The sequence below is a fragment of the Gopherus flavomarginatus genome, chromosome 1 (assembly GCF_025201925.1).
Source record: "Gopherus flavomarginatus isolate rGopFla2 chromosome 1, rGopFla2.mat.asm, whole genome shotgun sequence".
NCBI classification, from domain to species: domain Eukaryota; kingdom Metazoa; phylum Chordata; order Testudines; family Testudinidae; genus Gopherus; species Gopherus flavomarginatus.
The window spans coordinates 701,972-718,158 of NC_066617.1; the positions used below are offsets into that span (position 1 = coordinate 701,972).

The window sequence follows — 16,187 nt, forward strand, 5'->3', positions numbered from 1 at the left end:
AATTCGAAGTTGAATTCTTTAACCAGGTGCTAGATTGTGCAATACAGTCAGTTGAAGAACATTTCATGCAGCTCAAGGAACACAGCAGTATATTTGGGATGTTGTATGATATTCCAAAACTCCTCACTATACCTGAAGAAGACCTACACCAGCAATGCAGGGCACTAGAGACAGTGTTGACACATGATGACGTGCACAATATTGATGTGAGTGATTTAGGTGATGAACTGAAAACCCTTTCAAGATACATTTCAACGGGATCAACTCCAAAGGCTGTTCTGGAATATATGTGCACAAATAAGATGACCACCCTCTTTCCAAATGCTTTTGTCGCTCTGCACATACTTCTAACACTTCCTGTAACAGTTGCGAGTGGAGAACGCAGCTTCTCCAAGCTGAAGTTAGTAAAAAACACATCTACGCTCCACAACAACACAGGAGAGGCCAGTCAGCCTTGCAACTATCTCGGTAGAGCATGAGCTGGCCCAGACTGTGGACCTTCAGGAAGCAGTTGAAATCTTTGCAGCCAAGAAGGCACGGAAAGCACCACTTTGATTATTCAAACAGATAAAAATGCCAATGTTTACTATGCGGACAAGAAAAGTTACATTTGCTGTTCAGCCGTTTGAAAGTTAAGTGTTACTTAAAATTTTTGAACAAGGCATTTTAAATTGTTAATTCTCCTTTATTGTGGTAGGTAGCAGAGCAGTACCATGAGAGGAGCAGAACAGGAGGAAGGCAGAATTGAGACCTTTCAAAGTTTTGGCCCAAGCAAGGAGGCATGGGGGCGTCATTTGAGCTCCTCGCCTCAGATGCCAGAATGTTGTGGGCCGGCCCTGGTGGGATAGCTTAGTGATTCTCTGAGGTGAGCCTTCCATGGTAGACCTCACCAGCTTTAAGTCTTGTATCTTCCATCAGTGAGGTGCAAAGCAGTCACACCTCAAGGGAGACATTATAAAACTGTAATGCTGCCTCAATACAATTTTGCATTTAATACATACCATGCCTAGTTCTCTTAATAGTTCCTCCCTTTTCAAGTGATTGCACATGTCCATTCTGTTCAGGTGTGCGCTCCCAGTGCACTGAAGCTGAAGAACTTTTTCCCGTAGCGATACCTGCTGGGGCAGCGCATGCACTTTCTACATGCTCCTACTGCCAGCTAATTGCATAAAGAGGCAGAGCTGTCCCGACTCTCCCTCAGTTCATTCTCACTGCTGTGGTTGTTAGTCAGAGCATGTGTGGATTACAATACTTTCCCCTTTTCACTAAAAGAAAAGTTTTCCTCAAATTGTTGCTGTATATAGTTAGCTAATTCACGTTAGTGTAGTTATAGTTAGTGGTACTTGTTTTTAGATAAATGTTTTTTTTTGTTTTTGTTTGGAGCATATGACACTCAGTATTGGGACATGCCGAAGTCCTGGTGTTTAAATGCTGTTCTGGCTGTAATAACTCTCTGCCAGTCAGTGATCCTCACTCCTGTTGTTTGGGAAAAGGACACATTAGGCAAAAGTGCCCTATATGCAGCGGGTTTAAATCCAGGACTAAAAAGTCGAGGGAGGTTGAGGTTGGCACGCTTAGTGCCTCCCACCCTTGGAACCAAGTAGTGTGAGGTAATATCTTCTGTTGGACCAACTTCTGTTGGTGAGGGAGACAAACTTTTGAGCTTACACAGAGCTTTTCTTCAGATCTAGGAAAGGTAACCAGAGTATCACAGCTAAATACAAGGTGAAAAGATTGTTATGGATACGGGGTTAACATGTATTGCAAGAAACCACTTAAAATGAAATGGGCAATTGACATCTCTGCATCACAGGAGGTGTCTGTCAGTGTAAATTCAATAGTGATCAGATTTGTGGACAACAGTGCAGTTGGAGCGGTAACAAACACACACGTGAGGAGAATCAAACTACAAAGTGAGCTAGAGAGAGAGAACATGAGTTTATAGTGGGGTGGTTTCAGTGCTGATAAAATGAAAGAAAGAGGAAATAGTCCAAATGCAAAATGGGAGGTTGTTAGTAAGCAGCAACACTCACTGCAATAAAGCAAATGTGTTTTCATCTTTCCCCACAGTAATGTCCCAACATTAATTTTTCATATAACCAAACATTAGAGTTGCTACAGGGAAAGTGGAATTGAGGCTGAGAGATGAGGTGTCCCCAAGAGGGTCTCAGCCCGCAATAAGGAAGTTTGAGAACTATGTCTGCAGATGTCTACAGAATTGCTCTGTTAATAATGTTTTCAGCTGTGTTTTGTTTTTAACTTACTGGATTGTAATTAGCAGGTTTGCTCTTTTTAAAAAAAAATATTGGTATCATATTTGCTATTACTAAACTTTTGGTATCTCCCAGTTCTCTGACTTTTCAAAAATAATTGTCAGTGTTCAGTAAGTATGCGGCTAATTCTAGTGAAACCTCAGAATGAATGTTTGCTGGGCCATGTGATCTGTCCACATTTTCAAGTATTCTTGAGTGTGCTGTTTGGCCTCAGTTGAGCAAAACTCTGAAACACACTGAAGTAAGTGGGATTTAAGCATGTGTTTATGTGTTTCTCTGTGACAAGGTGATGTCATGGTTATGGGATTAGCCTAGGACTGGGGAAACCAGGCTTCAATTCCCTGCTGCACTTCAGAGTTCCTGTGTGATCTTGGGCAAAAAAGGGCGGGATTCATAAAGTACTTAGTTGCCTCAGTCTCATTTTCAGTCACCGCTGCGACCCACAAAACTCGTGCTTGTGCCTAACCCTGTACATGCCGAAACTCACCTGGACTCCAAGCTTTTGCCGTAAAAGTTTCCTATGTTTCAACCTTGGAGCACATGCACTGTTGCCTCACTCTGGGTGTCTCAGTGCCTACCTCCTGCCTGAGCCCCAGAAAGCTCCATTAATGGGGGGAAGACAGGAACTTCTTTGCTTAAATTGCATGTGGGGCCTGCTCCTTACGCCACACAAGAACAGCTCTGAGGCTGGCAGGGCCTCCCTCATAACACTTAGCTCAGGGGTTAGAGCACTCACTTGGGATGTGGGAGACTACCAGTTCAAATTCTCCTTCAGCCCAATGAGGAGAAGGGATAGAACAGGGCCCTGCTACCTCTCAGGTAAGTGCCCTAAGCATTGGGCTAGAGAATAGCCTGCTATGGGTCTCCTCAATCTCTCAGATCAAAGTTGTTCCACTTTAATTATTTAATGGAATAATTCAAGAGTAATTGGGCCAGGGAAAGAGTAAGACTGACTCTAGTGGTTAGGGCTCTCTGTGAGGGGGTGGGACTTAGCCAGCGGCGGCTCCAGGCACCAGCGCGCCAAGCGTGTGCCTTGGGCGGCAGTCAGGCAGCCTTTGGCAACTTGCTTCCGGGAAGTCCACTGGTCCCGTGGATTCGGCAGCAATTCAGCGGCAGGTACACTGAAGCTGAGAGACCACTGGACCTCCCATAGGTGTGCTTCCGAATCCGCGGGACCGGGGACCTCCCGCAGGCGTGCCACCAAAAGCAGCCTGCCTACCGTGCTTGGGGCAGCAAAAAAGCTAGAGCCGCCCCTGGACTTAGCACACCCTCCATTCCCACCAGCATCTCCCACTGGCTACATTAGTCAGCTCCCTGCCTAGCGTACTGGCTTGTGCCTTGCGTTGCAAGGCACTCTCTCGCCCCATTCATTGTATGAGAACCTAGGCGCCTCACAGGTTTGTGCTCTCCTAAGTGCAAAAATGCAATGCCGAAGTCCCTTTGGTGGATCAGGACCGTAGCCTGTCAGACACACATCCACAAAGCTATTGATGCTCCAGACTTCCATTGAAAATCAATGGTGGTTAGGAGCTGTGATGGAGTAGGGGCTGTCTGTGTGGGGAATGGGAGAGCAGGGGAGGACTTTAGGGGATGGACGATACCGGAGCCTGTAATCTGAGCTAGGTAAGGGAGGGGAAAGGTCAACACCTTTGCCTGGGAAGGGGAACAAAGGAAGGGAGTGGCAGGAGGGAAGCAGTTTGAGTTTGGGCTTCGGGCTGGATGGGCGGAATTCAAGGTATCCTAGCTAGGATCCAAGCACCCGGAAAGCCCAGAAGGACTCGATGGAGGGGTCCTGACTGTGCCTGCAAGCTCTGCTGTAACCTGTGTTCCTGTTGTCCAATAAACCTTCTGTTTTACTGGCTGGCTGAGAGTCACTGTGGGTCCCAGGAAGAGGGGTGCAGGGCCAGACTCCCCCACACTCCGTGACAACTGGTGGCAGAGGTGGGATATACTGCACCCCATGGACAACGCTTCCTGCAGTAAGTGACTGGGGAGCAGTAAAACGAAGGGGTGATTAACCCCTGGGAGTGTGTGCCCAGTGAGAAGGACTTTGCAGTAACAGGGTCCCCCTGGGGATTGCAGCGAGCGGTCCCAGGGGCGGAGGAGTCTACAGCTCGACCCTGGCAGAGAGGTGGTGACCTCAAGAAGGGCTGATGCACTAGGGGTCCCCCTGGAAACCGTGGGGAGCGGCGAGCACCCCGGCCTGTGAGTGGCCAGCAGGAAGATGTATGCCAAGCGGCGCAAGTGCGACCTGCTGGAGCTGTGCAAGCAGAGGGGGCTGCACCCAGGGAGACTCACCAATAACCAGCTGATTGCCCAGCTGGAGCAGGGAGACCGCATGAATGAACGGAGCCCTGTCTCTGAGGGAAGCAGCCGGGCAGATGCAGCGCAGGCAGCAGTGTCTGTCCCCGCTGGGAGTGGTCAGCCGGCGGCTGAGGACTTCCCGAGACCCCCCCTTCCTATGCCTAGAGGAAGGGCAAGGAGGAGCCCAGTGAATATCGAGGGCACCGTGACCCCCCTGGCCAGCAGCGGATCCTCCCGGCGAAGCTTACCCCCCAGCAGGGGATCCTCCCAGCAACGCTCGGCATCCGTGGAGTGGATGTGGCTGGAATATGAAAGGGAGCTGAAACGGGAGGAGCTCAAGTTAAAGAGGCAAGAGCTGGAGGAGAAGGTGAAACAGCGTAAACATGAGGAGAACCAGCGCCAGCGTGAGTGGGAGGAGAAGGAGAACCAGCGTAAACATGAGCGGGAGGAGAAGGAGAAACAGCGTAAACATGAGCTGGACCTGGCCCAGCTGAGGAGAAGTGAGGCCCCGGCTGCGGTGAGTGAAGGGGGACCCAAGCCTACAAAGAGCTTTGATAAGCACTTGCTGCCCCGGCGTAAGGAGGGGGAGGACATAGATACCTTCCTGACGGCCTTTGAGAATGCCTGCGAGCTGCACAGGGTTGACCCTGCAGACAGGATCTCAGTTCTCACCCCCTTACTGGACTCCACAGCCGTGGAGGTGTACAGCCGACTGAAAGGGGTGGAGGCAGGGGACTACGAACTGTTCAAACAGGCCCTGCTCCGCGAGTTTGGGCTGACTCCTGAGATGTACCGGAAAAAGTTCCGGAGCCAGCGTAAAACCCGTGAGGTCACATACCTACAACTGGTCAACCGGGCGCAGGGGTATGCCCGCAAGTGGACAGCTGGGGCCCAAACTAAAGAGGACCTGCTTAACCTATTCATACTGGAGCACCTGTATGAGCAGTGCCCGTCTGACTTGAGGCTGTGGTTGATGGACCAGAAGCCGGAGAACTCACAGAACACAGGCCAGCTGGCCGACCAATTTGTGGACAGTCGGGCAGGGGATGGCAGGGAGGAGTCTCGAAGGAGCAGGCCTGCCTCAACGCAGAGAGAGAGTCATCATGGGACCTCCCAAAGGGGGCCTATGGAGAACCCCTCCAAAAGGGGAACATCCAGCGTCAGGTCTCTCCGACCCACTCAAGGGGACCCACGAGACATGGGCTGCTATCGCTGTGGCCAACGAGGTCACATACGGGCCCAATGTCCCAAACTCAGGGACAGACCAAGCAGACTCAACCCGTCAGAGCGTGGACTGGGTAAAAACCCAATCGGAGGAGGGGCTACATTCCCAGGAAAGGGGGGCTGGCAACATACCACCTGTGGATGCTCCAGGCTCCGGGTGTTTGGTTTACCGGGTTGGCGCGAGGCTGCCCCTCCGGAAAGAGTGCATTGTTTCCCTGGAGGTAGATGAGAGGAAGGTCACTGGGTACTGGGACACGGGCGCAGAGGTGACGCTGGCCTGGCCCGAGGTGGTGGCCTCAGATCGGATGGTGCCCGACACCTACCTGACCCTGATGGGCGTGGGTGGGACCCCATTCAAAGTGCCCGTGGCAAGGGTAGACCTGAAGTGGGGGGCCAAGGAGGGCCCCAAGGATGTGGGGGTACACCAATATTTGCCCACGGACGTGTTAATGGGAGGGGACCTCGAGGACTGTCCTAATAACACCCAGAGTGCCCTTGTCGTGACTCGTAGTCAGAGTCGGCAAAGGGCACTGCACCCCGACAGTGGGGAAGGTACTCGACCCGAGGTGCAGGACCCTAACCCAGGGAGCGGGGAACGCCCAGGGGCATGGTTCAGAGAGGCTGCGGCCTCAGACCCAGCCAGCAAGAGAGAGCCGGTCCCCATCCCTGTCCCAGCTGCTGAGTTCCAGGCCGAGTTGCAGAAAGATCCATCCTTGCAGAAGCCCAGGAACCGGGCTGACCTCAGTGCAGTACAGAGCATGAGGAGAGGTTGCAAGGAGAGGTTCCTGTGGGAGAAGGGGTTCCTGTAACGAGAATGGGCTCCCCCAGGGGAAGTAGAGACATGGGGGATCAGGAGGCAGCTGGTGGTCCCCCAGAAGTTTCGCCACAAGCTGCTGTACCTGGCCCATGACATCCCTCTCGCAGGGCACCAGGGAATCCGACGCACAAGGCAGAGGCTGCTAGAGAATGTTTACTGGCCTGGGGTCTTTACCCAGGTCCGACAGTACTGCCAATCCTGTGACCCCTGCCAGAGGGTGGGAAAGGCCCGGGACAAGGGGAAAGCGGCTTTGCGGCCTTTACCCATCATAGAAGAACCTTTCCAGAAGGTGGCCATGGACATAGTGGGACCCCTCAGCAAGACGACCCGGTCAGGGAAGAAATATATCCTGGTGGTGGTGGATTTTGCCACTCGCTACCCCGAGGCGGTGGCCTTGTCCTCTATCGAAGCAGACACAGTGGCAGATGCGCTGCTGACAATTTTCAGCCGGATGGGGTTCCCCAAGGAGGTCTTAACGGATCAGGGGTCCAACTTCATGTCAGCCCTGCTCCGGTCCTTATGGCAGAAATGTGGGGTCCAGCACAACTGGGCCTCAGCGTATCACCCCCAGTCCAACGGGCTGGTGGAAAGGTTCAACAGGACGCTGAAGATGATGCTACAAACATTTATGAACCAGCACCCGCAGGATTGGGACAAGTACTTACCTCACTTGCTGTTCGCGTACAGGGAGGTACCCCAGGAATCTACCGGGTTTTCACCTTTCGAACTGTTGTATGGAAGGCGGGTAAGGGGGCCCCTAGACCTGATGAGGGACGAATGGGAGGGGAAGGCCGCTCCCGAGGGAGAGTCAGTGGTGGAGTATGTCCTGACCTTCCGGGAAAGACTGGCCGAGCTGATGGGCCTGGCCAGGGAGAATTTGGCCCGAGCCCAGAGGAGGCAGAAGGTCTGGTATGACCGCACTGCACGGGCCCGTGCCTTCGCCACCAGGGATCAGGTGATGGTTCTCATCCCCGTGAGGAGAAACAAACTCCAGGCTGCCTGGGAAGGGCCCTTCAAGGTTATCAAGCAACTGAATGAGGTAAACTATGTGGTGGAGCTGTCAAACCGGGCACATCACCCTCGGGTGTACCATGTGAACATGATGAAACCATACTATGACAGGGGGAATGTGGTGTTGGCCGTGTATGGACATTGGGAGGGGCAGGGAGATGACCTCTTAGTGGATCTATTCCCTGGGACAAAAGCTGGTTCCCCCCTGGAGGCGATTCCCCTCTCGGATCAGCTGACCCCGGGCCAGCACGCTGAGATCAGAGGGGTGCTGCATCTGTACCGACAGCTGTTTTCCAACCAGCCTGGACGCACTAATTTGACTGTCCACCGGGTGGAGACCGGGTCACATCCCCCTATAAGATGCTCCCCTTTTCGGGTCACTGGTAAAACTGCCCAGGATCTTGAAAGAGAGGTCAGGGACATGCTGGCTTTGGGGGTGATCCTGCCGTCTTCCAGCCCTTGGGCCTCGCCAGTGGTGCTGGTCCCCAAGAAGGATGGGTCAATCCGGTTCTGTGTGGACTATCGAAAGCTCAATGCCATCACCGTATCTGATGCCTACCCCATGCCCAGGCCTGACGAGCTCCTAGACAAGCTGGGAGGTGCTCGGTACCTCACCACTATGGATCTTACAAAGGGCTACTGGCAAGTGCTGCTGGACTCAGATGCCAGGCTGAAATCGGCCTTTATCACCCCTCTGGGGCTCTACGAGTTTCTGACCCTGCCCTTCGGCCTCAAGGGAGCGCCGGCCACCTTCCAGCGCCTGGTGGATCAGCTACTGAGGGGGATGGAGAGTTTTGCCGTGGCGTATATTGACGACATCTGCATCTTCAGCCAGACCTGGGAGGACCACATGTCCCAGGTTAAACAAGTCCTGGACCGACTCCTAAAGGCTGGGTTAACAGTAAAGGCTGAGAAGTGCAAGGTGGGGATGGCTGAAGTATCTTACCTGGGCCATCGGGTGGGGAGCGTCTGCCTAAAGCCGGAACCAGCCAAGGTGGAGGTGACCAGAAACTGGCCTGCTCCCCAAACCAAAAAGCAGGTCCAGGCCTTTATTGGGATGGCGGGGTACTATCGAAGGTTCGTGCCCCACTTTAGTGCCATAGCCGGCCCCATCACTGAACTGTGCAAAAAGGGGAAGCCAGACAAGGTAGTCTGGACCGAGCAGTGCCAGGAGGCTCTCTGGGCGCTGAAGGAGGCTCTGGTTAGTGGCCCAGTTCTGGCAAACCCAGATTTTGACAAACCCTTTATGGTGTTCACCGACTCCTCAGACACGGGACTGGGGGCGGTGTTAATGCAAGAGGATGAAAAGGTGGAGAGATACCCCATTGTGTACCTGAGTAAGAAGCTGCTACCCCGGGAGCAGAACTACGCGGCCATCGAGAAGGAATGCCTGGCCATGGTGTGGGCCCTTAAGAATCTAGAGCCATATCTCTTTGGGCGACACTTCACCGTGTACACCGACCACTCTCCCCTGACCTGGCTGCACCAGATGAAAGGAGCCAACGCCAAGCTCCTGAGGTGGAGCCTGCTCCTGCAGGACTATGACATGGACGTGGTCCATGTGAAGGGAAGTGCCAACCTGATAGCGGACGCGTTGTCCCGGAGAGGGGGCCCTGAACTTCCCCAGGTCACTGGGCAGAGTGACCCCGCTCAGTTCAGTCTCGAAGGGGGGAGAGATATGATGGAGTACAGGCTGTCTGTGTGGGGAATGGGAGAGCAGGGGAGGACTTTAGGGGATGGACGATACCAGAGCCTGTAATCTGAGCTAGGTAAGGGAGGGGAAAGGTCAACACCTTTGCCTGGGAAGGGGAACAAAGGAAGGGAGTGGCAGGAGGGAAGCAGTTTTGAGTTTGGGCTTGGGGCTGGATGGGTGGAATTCAGGGTATCCTAGCTAGGATCCAAGCACCCTGAAATCCCAGAAGGACTCGATGGAGGGGTCCTGACTGTGCCTGCAAGCTCTGCTGTAACCTGTGTTCCTGTTGTCCAATAAACCTTCTGTTTTAATGGCTGGCTAAGAGTCACTGTGGGTCCCAGGAAGAGGGGTGCAGGGCCGGACTCCCCCACACTCCGTGACAGGAGCTTAAGTACCTTTGTGGGTCTGTGCCTCCGTGCCTCCATTCCCACTCTGTAGAATGGGGATGATATTCATAGAATCATAGAATAGGTTAGAAGGGATCTCAGGAGGTCATCTAGTCCAATCCCCTGCTCAAAGCAGGGCCAATACCAACTAAATCATCCCAGCCAGGGCTTTGTCAAGCCGGGCCTCAAAAACCTCTAAGGAAGGAGATTCCACCACCTCCCTAAGGAACCCATTCCAGTGCTTCACCACACTCCTAGTGAAATAGTGTTTCCTAATATCCAACCTAGACCTCCCCTACTGCAACTTGAGACCATTGCTCCTTGTTCTGTCATCTGCCACCACTGACAACAGTTTAGCTCCATCTTCTTTGGAACCCCCCTTCAGGTAGTTGAAGACTGCTATCAAATCCCCCCTTACTCTTCTCTTCTACAGACTAAATAACCCCAGTTCCCTCAGCCTCTCCTCGCAAGTCATGTGCCCCAGACCCGTAATCATTTTTGTTGCCCTTCCCTAGACTCTTTCCAATTTGTCCACATCCCTTCTGTAGTGTTGGGACCAAAACTGGACACAGTACTCCAGGTGTGGCTTCACCAGTGTCGAACAGAGGGGAATAATCACTTCCCTCGATCTACTGGCAATGCTTCTACTAATACAGCCCAATATGCGTTGTCATTCTTGGCAACAAGGGCACACTGCTGACTCATATCCAACTTCTCATCCTCTGTAACCCCTAGATCTTTTTATGCAGAACTGCCTCCTAGCCACTCAATCCTCAGCCTGTAGCAGTGAATGGGATTCTTCCTTCCTAAGTGCAGGAGTCTGCACTTCTCCTTGTTGAACCTCAGTAGATTTCTTTTGGCCCAAATCCTCCAATTTGTCTAGCTCACTCTGGACCCTATCCCTACCCTCCAGCGTAGCTAACTCTCCCCCCAGCTTAGTGTCATCTGCGAACTTGCTGAAGGTGCAATCAATCCCATCATCCAGATCATTAATGAAGATGTTCAACAAAACCGGCCCCAGGACCAACCCCTGGGGCACGCTGCTTGATACCGGCTGCCAGATAGACATTGAGCCGTTGATCACTACCTGTTGAGCCTTGCAATGTAGCTAGATTTCTATCCACCTGATAGTCCATTCATCCAATCCATACTTTTTTAACTTGTTGGCAAGCATACTGTGGGAGACCATATCAAAAGCTTTGCTAAAGTCAAGATATATCACATCCACCGCTTTTGCCATATCCACAAAAACAGTTATCTCATCATAGAAGACAATCAGGTTGGTCAGGCATGACTTGCCCTTGTTGAAACCATGTTGACTGTTCCTGATCACCTTCCTCTCTTCCAAGTGCTTCAGAATGGATTCCTTGAGGACCTGCTCCATGCTTTTGCCAGGAACTGAAGTGAGACTGACTGGTCTGTAATTCTCCGGGTTCTCTTTCTTCCCTTTTTAAAATATGGGCACTACATTACCCTTTTTCCAATATTCTGGGAGTGTTGTGAAGATAAAACACATTAAAAATTGTAAAGTTCTTTGAGATCTACTGATGAAAAACACTATAGAAGAGCTAGGTATTATTGTTGTTATCATCAGAGCCTTTATGACTGTAAAGTATCAGAGGGGTAGCCGTGTTAGTCTGGATCTGTTAGTCTATAAGGTGCCACAGGATTCTTTGCTGCTTTTATGACTGTATTTACAAGGTCTTTGTTACTTGCTAAGTCCAATTATTTTTCGTGTTAAAATCTAGATAAATCTTAAAAAGCAGTTCAGTAACTGAATGTTTTAAAAATATTCAGCATTCATTTCACCTACCTTGTATTTATGTTCCAATTTTCTTTTTCCTGTTTCTTTGCCCCCATTTTCCCTCCCTTTGTTATTGGTAAGAACCTCTTCTTATTACTCTTTTAGCCTTTGGCAGGATTGACTCATTCTGCTTTATTGCTGTCCTTATCTCCCCCCTGCAATATATCAAAGTTAACCATAGATTTGAAACTGATTAATCTTTCCATGGTCAGTGACCATTTTTATACCTGAGAAGCACAACTCAGAGAGTACATCAGAGAGTTGCAGTTTTTGTCTAATACAATTGCCCACTTTTAGCCCATTACATTTCCAACATTCTTAGTGCCAGGGCATGTTCAGTCCATCTCTTTCCTTTAACTGTTGTGTTTAGGGTCCAAGGTTACTAGCTTGAAGTTTCCACCAAAGTCATTGCATCATGACCACGGATCTTACAAATCTGTTTGCCATGGAAAAGTGTGGAATTTGCATTTTTACAGAGAATCTTTAGGTTTTACATTTTGTGAAAAAATGAAAATATATACAGCAAAACCCTTTTTATCTGATCCTCCATTATCCGGCTCTCTATGTTAACCGAACCACCAGCCCCTTCGGGATGACAGTGGCAGAGGCCGGGCTATGAGCCCCAGGCGGCTGGTGGTTTGATTAATATGGAGAGCCAGGTAATGGAGGCTCGGATAAATGGGGTTCTGCTGTATATCAATAAAACATTGTGTTCAACTGATACTTATATGTATTGTGGCTAGGGAAACTAAAGTTGAGCGTTTCATTGTAATCATGGAAAAACATGGATTTTAATTTTTTTTACTAGAGAATTTTGTTTTTTTTGTCTCAGAAAACTAGGATCCCTGATCGTGACCTAGCCCCTTCATACTCTATAGCTAGTTTGACTTGCATTCTTCGGCAGGCTCTTTGGTTCCACAGCAGTCCAGAGCAACAGACTGGAAATTGTGTGGCAGCTTCAGAACAAATTTAAAATGGAATTTCTTTGGTAAGTGGTTGTAGATGTGTATTCCACTCAGGTGTTTGTGTCAGATGCACTGAGAGCTGGAGACTTTCTTCCTGCAGCAGTATCCTCTAGGGCAGTGCACACATCCTGCACCTCCTTGTGGTCTCTTCAGAGGCTATATAAGGGCAGCAATGCCCCACTCCTACTCAGTTCTTTCTTACTGCCAGTGGCCTAAGTCTGATCTCCTCATGTGGTTCTGTCTTCACAGTTTGTTTTCTGTGTCACAGCTACTTCATGAATTTTTGTAGTATAAGTAGTTAGTAGAAGTTAGTACCAGTAATGTAGTGTGGATTAGTTGGTTTTAGTAGGTTATGCAGTTTTTATCTAATTCTTGTTTGAACCCTGATGTACTTTTGGACCTCACAACATCTACTGGCAATGAGTTCCACAGGTTAGCTGTGTGTTGTGTCAAAAAGTACTTTCTTATGTTTGTGTTAAATTTAATGCCCGTTAATTTTATTTGGTGACCCCTGGTTCTTGTGTTAGGTGAAGGAGTAAATAATACTCCCTTATTCACTTTTTCAACAGCATTCACGGTTTTATAGACCTCTATCATATCCTCCCCTTAGTCATCTCTTTTCTAAGCTGACTGGTCACAGTCTTTTTAATCTCTCCTCATATGTCAGCCATTCCATACCCCTAGTAATTTTCTTTGCCCTTCTCTGTACCTTCACCAATTCTATCTTTTTTTTTTGAGATGGGGTGACCAGAACTGCATGCATTAGTCAAGATGTGGGCGTACCATGGATTTATATAGTGGCATTATGATATTTACTGTCTTACTATCTATCCATTTCCTAGTGGTTCCTAACATTGTTAGCTTTTTTGACTGCTGCTGTATGTTGAATAGATGTTTTCAGAGAACTATCTATGATGACTCTAAAATCTCTTTCTTGAGTGCTAGTTTAGACCCCATCATTTTGTCTGTATGGTTGTAATTATGTTTTCCTGTGTGCATTATTTTGCAGTTACCAACATTGAATTTCATCTGCCATTTTCTTGCCCAGTCGCCCAGTTTTGAGAAATCCCCTTGTAACTCTTTGTAGTCTGCTTTGGACTTACCTATCTTGAGTAATTTTGTATCATCTGCAAACTTGCCACCTGTTTACCCTTTTTTCCAAATCCTTTATGAATATGTTAAACAGCACTGATTCCAGTATAGATCATTGGGGGGCCTCATTATTTACCCCTCTCCATTGTGTAAACTACCATTTATTCCTACTCTTTATTTTCTGTCTTTTAACCACATACTGATCCATGAGAGGATTTGCCCTCTTATCTCATGACTGCCTACTTTGCTTGAGAGCGTTTGGTGAGGGGTCTTGTCAAAGACTTTCTGAAAGTCCTAGTACACGATATCGACTGGATCGCCCGTGTCCATCTGTTTGTTGAAACCCTCAAAGAATTTGAATAGATTGGTGAGGGATGATTTACCTTTACAAAAGCTGTGCTGACTCTTTCCCATCAAATTGTGTTACATAACATAAGAACATAAGAACGGCCATACTGGGTCAGACCAAAAGTCCACCTAGCCCAGTATCCTGTCTACCAACAGTGGCCAATGACAAGTGCCCCAGAGGGAGTGAACCTAACAGGTAATGATCAAGTGATCTCTCTCCTGCCATCCATCTCCACCCTCTGACAAACAGAGTCTAGAGACACCATTCCTTACCCATCCTGGCTAATAGCCATTAATGGACTTAACCTCCATGAATTTATCCAGTTCTCTTTTAAACCCTGTTATAGTCCCAGCCTTCACAACCTCCTCAGGCAAGGCGTTCCACAAGTTGACTGTGCGCTGTGTGAAGAAGAACTTCCTTTTATTTGTTTTAAATCTGCTGCCCATTAATTTCATTTGGTGACCCCTCGTTCTTGTATTACGGGAATAAGTAAATAACTTTTCCTTATCTACTTTCTCCACATCACTCATGATTTTATAGACCTCTATCATATCCCGCCTTAGTCTCCTCTTCTCCAAGCTGAAAAGTCCCAGCCTCTTTAATCTCTCCTCATAAGAGATGTTAATCTACGTGTCTGATAATTCTGTTCTTTATTATAGTTTCAACCACTTTGCCTGGTACTGAAGTTAGGCTTACTGGTCTGTAATTGCCAGAATCGCCTCTGGAGCCTTTTTTAAAAACCTGCATTACATTAGCTATCGTCCAGTCATCTGGTAGAAGAGACTTGTTTAAGCAATAGATCACATATCATATATCACAATTAGTTGTTCTGCAAACCTCCCCCATTGACACCTGAATCTGGGACAGTTCCTCAGATTTGTTACCTAAAAAAAATGGCTCAGGTGTGGGATCTTCCTCAGATCCTCTGTAGTGAACACTGATGCAAAGAATTCGTTTAGTTTTTGCACAATGGCCTTGTTTTCCTTGAGTGCACCTTTAGCACCTCGATCGTCCAGTGGCCACATTGATTGTTTGCAGGCTTCCTGCTTCTGATGTACTTCAGATAAATTTCCTGTTAGATTTTGTGTCTTTTGCTGGTTGCTCTTCATTCTTTTTTGTCCTTTCTATTTTCCTTTGTAGGATTTCACTTCCAATTTTTAAAGGATGCCTTTTTGCCTCCAACTTCCATTTTTATTCTGTTGCTTTAGCCATGGTTTCATTTTTTCAGTCCTCTTACTATTTTTTTTATTTGGGTTATGGCACTTCTGGAACCCCGTATTCACTACTGGCATATAATTATGATATGTTTCATACAAAGCATGCTGTGTAAGATATTATATTGTAACCCTTCTGCCCCTCTGAGTTGGCAGCAACAAGGGCCGGGTTCAGTATCCAGGGGTTCCGTTTCAGTAACACAATGCATAACCGGCTCGAGCCCCCACCCAGTGACCTGGGACACTCACATACCACACCCCCCTGGGCGCCTCTAGGAGGCAATACTTCCCCTCTCGCAAGCACGGAGTCTTGAGTGTAGCAAAATCTTTTTAATAAAGGAAGGAATCAATGTGGCATCCCATTGGAGAAACACCACAAACAGGGTTATAACACAAACCATAAACAAAAACCCACCTCCAAGTACGTTTGGCACTGTCCTTTTTCCCCTTAGGGTTTTAAGTCCAATCACCCCAAAGTCCAACAACCCAAAAGTCTCTGGTCAATGCCACCCCAGAGTTCAAGAGTTATCTGTAGAGGTCCCTCCCCCCAGCCTGGGTAGAAAGGGGCACCTTACGTGGTCCAGGGCCAACTGCCCTGCCTCTCCGTGGGTTCTGCTTCCGCCTTCTCCACGAACTGCTCCGCTTTACCAGCTGCTCCACTCTGCTCCTCCAGCCGTCCTCAGGAACTGCTCCGCTCCACCAGCTGCTCTGCTCCATGAGCCGCTCTGCAAAACTGCTCAGCTCCACTCGCTCTGTGGGCCGCTCCACTTGTCCCACAGCTACTCCGCTCTGCCAGCCGCTCTGCTGCCACCAGCTGTCCCGTGATCTGCGCCAGCCGTCCCCGCAACTGCTCCACTCCGCCAGCTGCTCTGTTCCACAGTATATCTTCAGGCTCCCCCACTAGTTAGCACAATGCTCAGTGCTCTCAGCTCAGTCATTTCAGCTCTTTTGTGATTTCAACTCTTAGTGATCTCAGGTCTTAGTGGGGGAGCCCCAGTGCTAGTGCACCATTAGCCCAAAGTGCATTCAGCTCAGTAATCTGTATTTAGATTCTT

General features: G+C 49.2%; 1 protein-coding gene and 1 long non-coding RNA gene across 2 annotated transcripts in view; one reads left to right on the forward strand and one right to left on the reverse strand.

The window, feature by feature from the left end:
* The window catches only part of SHANK3 (SH3 and multiple ankyrin repeat domains 3), a 673,138-nt gene that overhangs the window by 28,924 nt on the left and 628,027 nt on the right, over positions 1-16,187 (forward strand). The window lies entirely within an intron of this gene.
* The window catches only part of LOC127051371 (uncharacterized), a 235,455-nt gene that overhangs the window by 7,517 nt on the left and 211,751 nt on the right, over positions 1-16,187 (reverse strand). Inside the window, exon 2 of the long non-coding RNA XR_007774485.1 lies at positions 4,052-4,342. This is a non-coding gene — a long non-coding RNA (uncharacterized LOC127051371). The remainder of the gene's footprint in view (positions 1-4,051; positions 4,343-16,187) is intronic.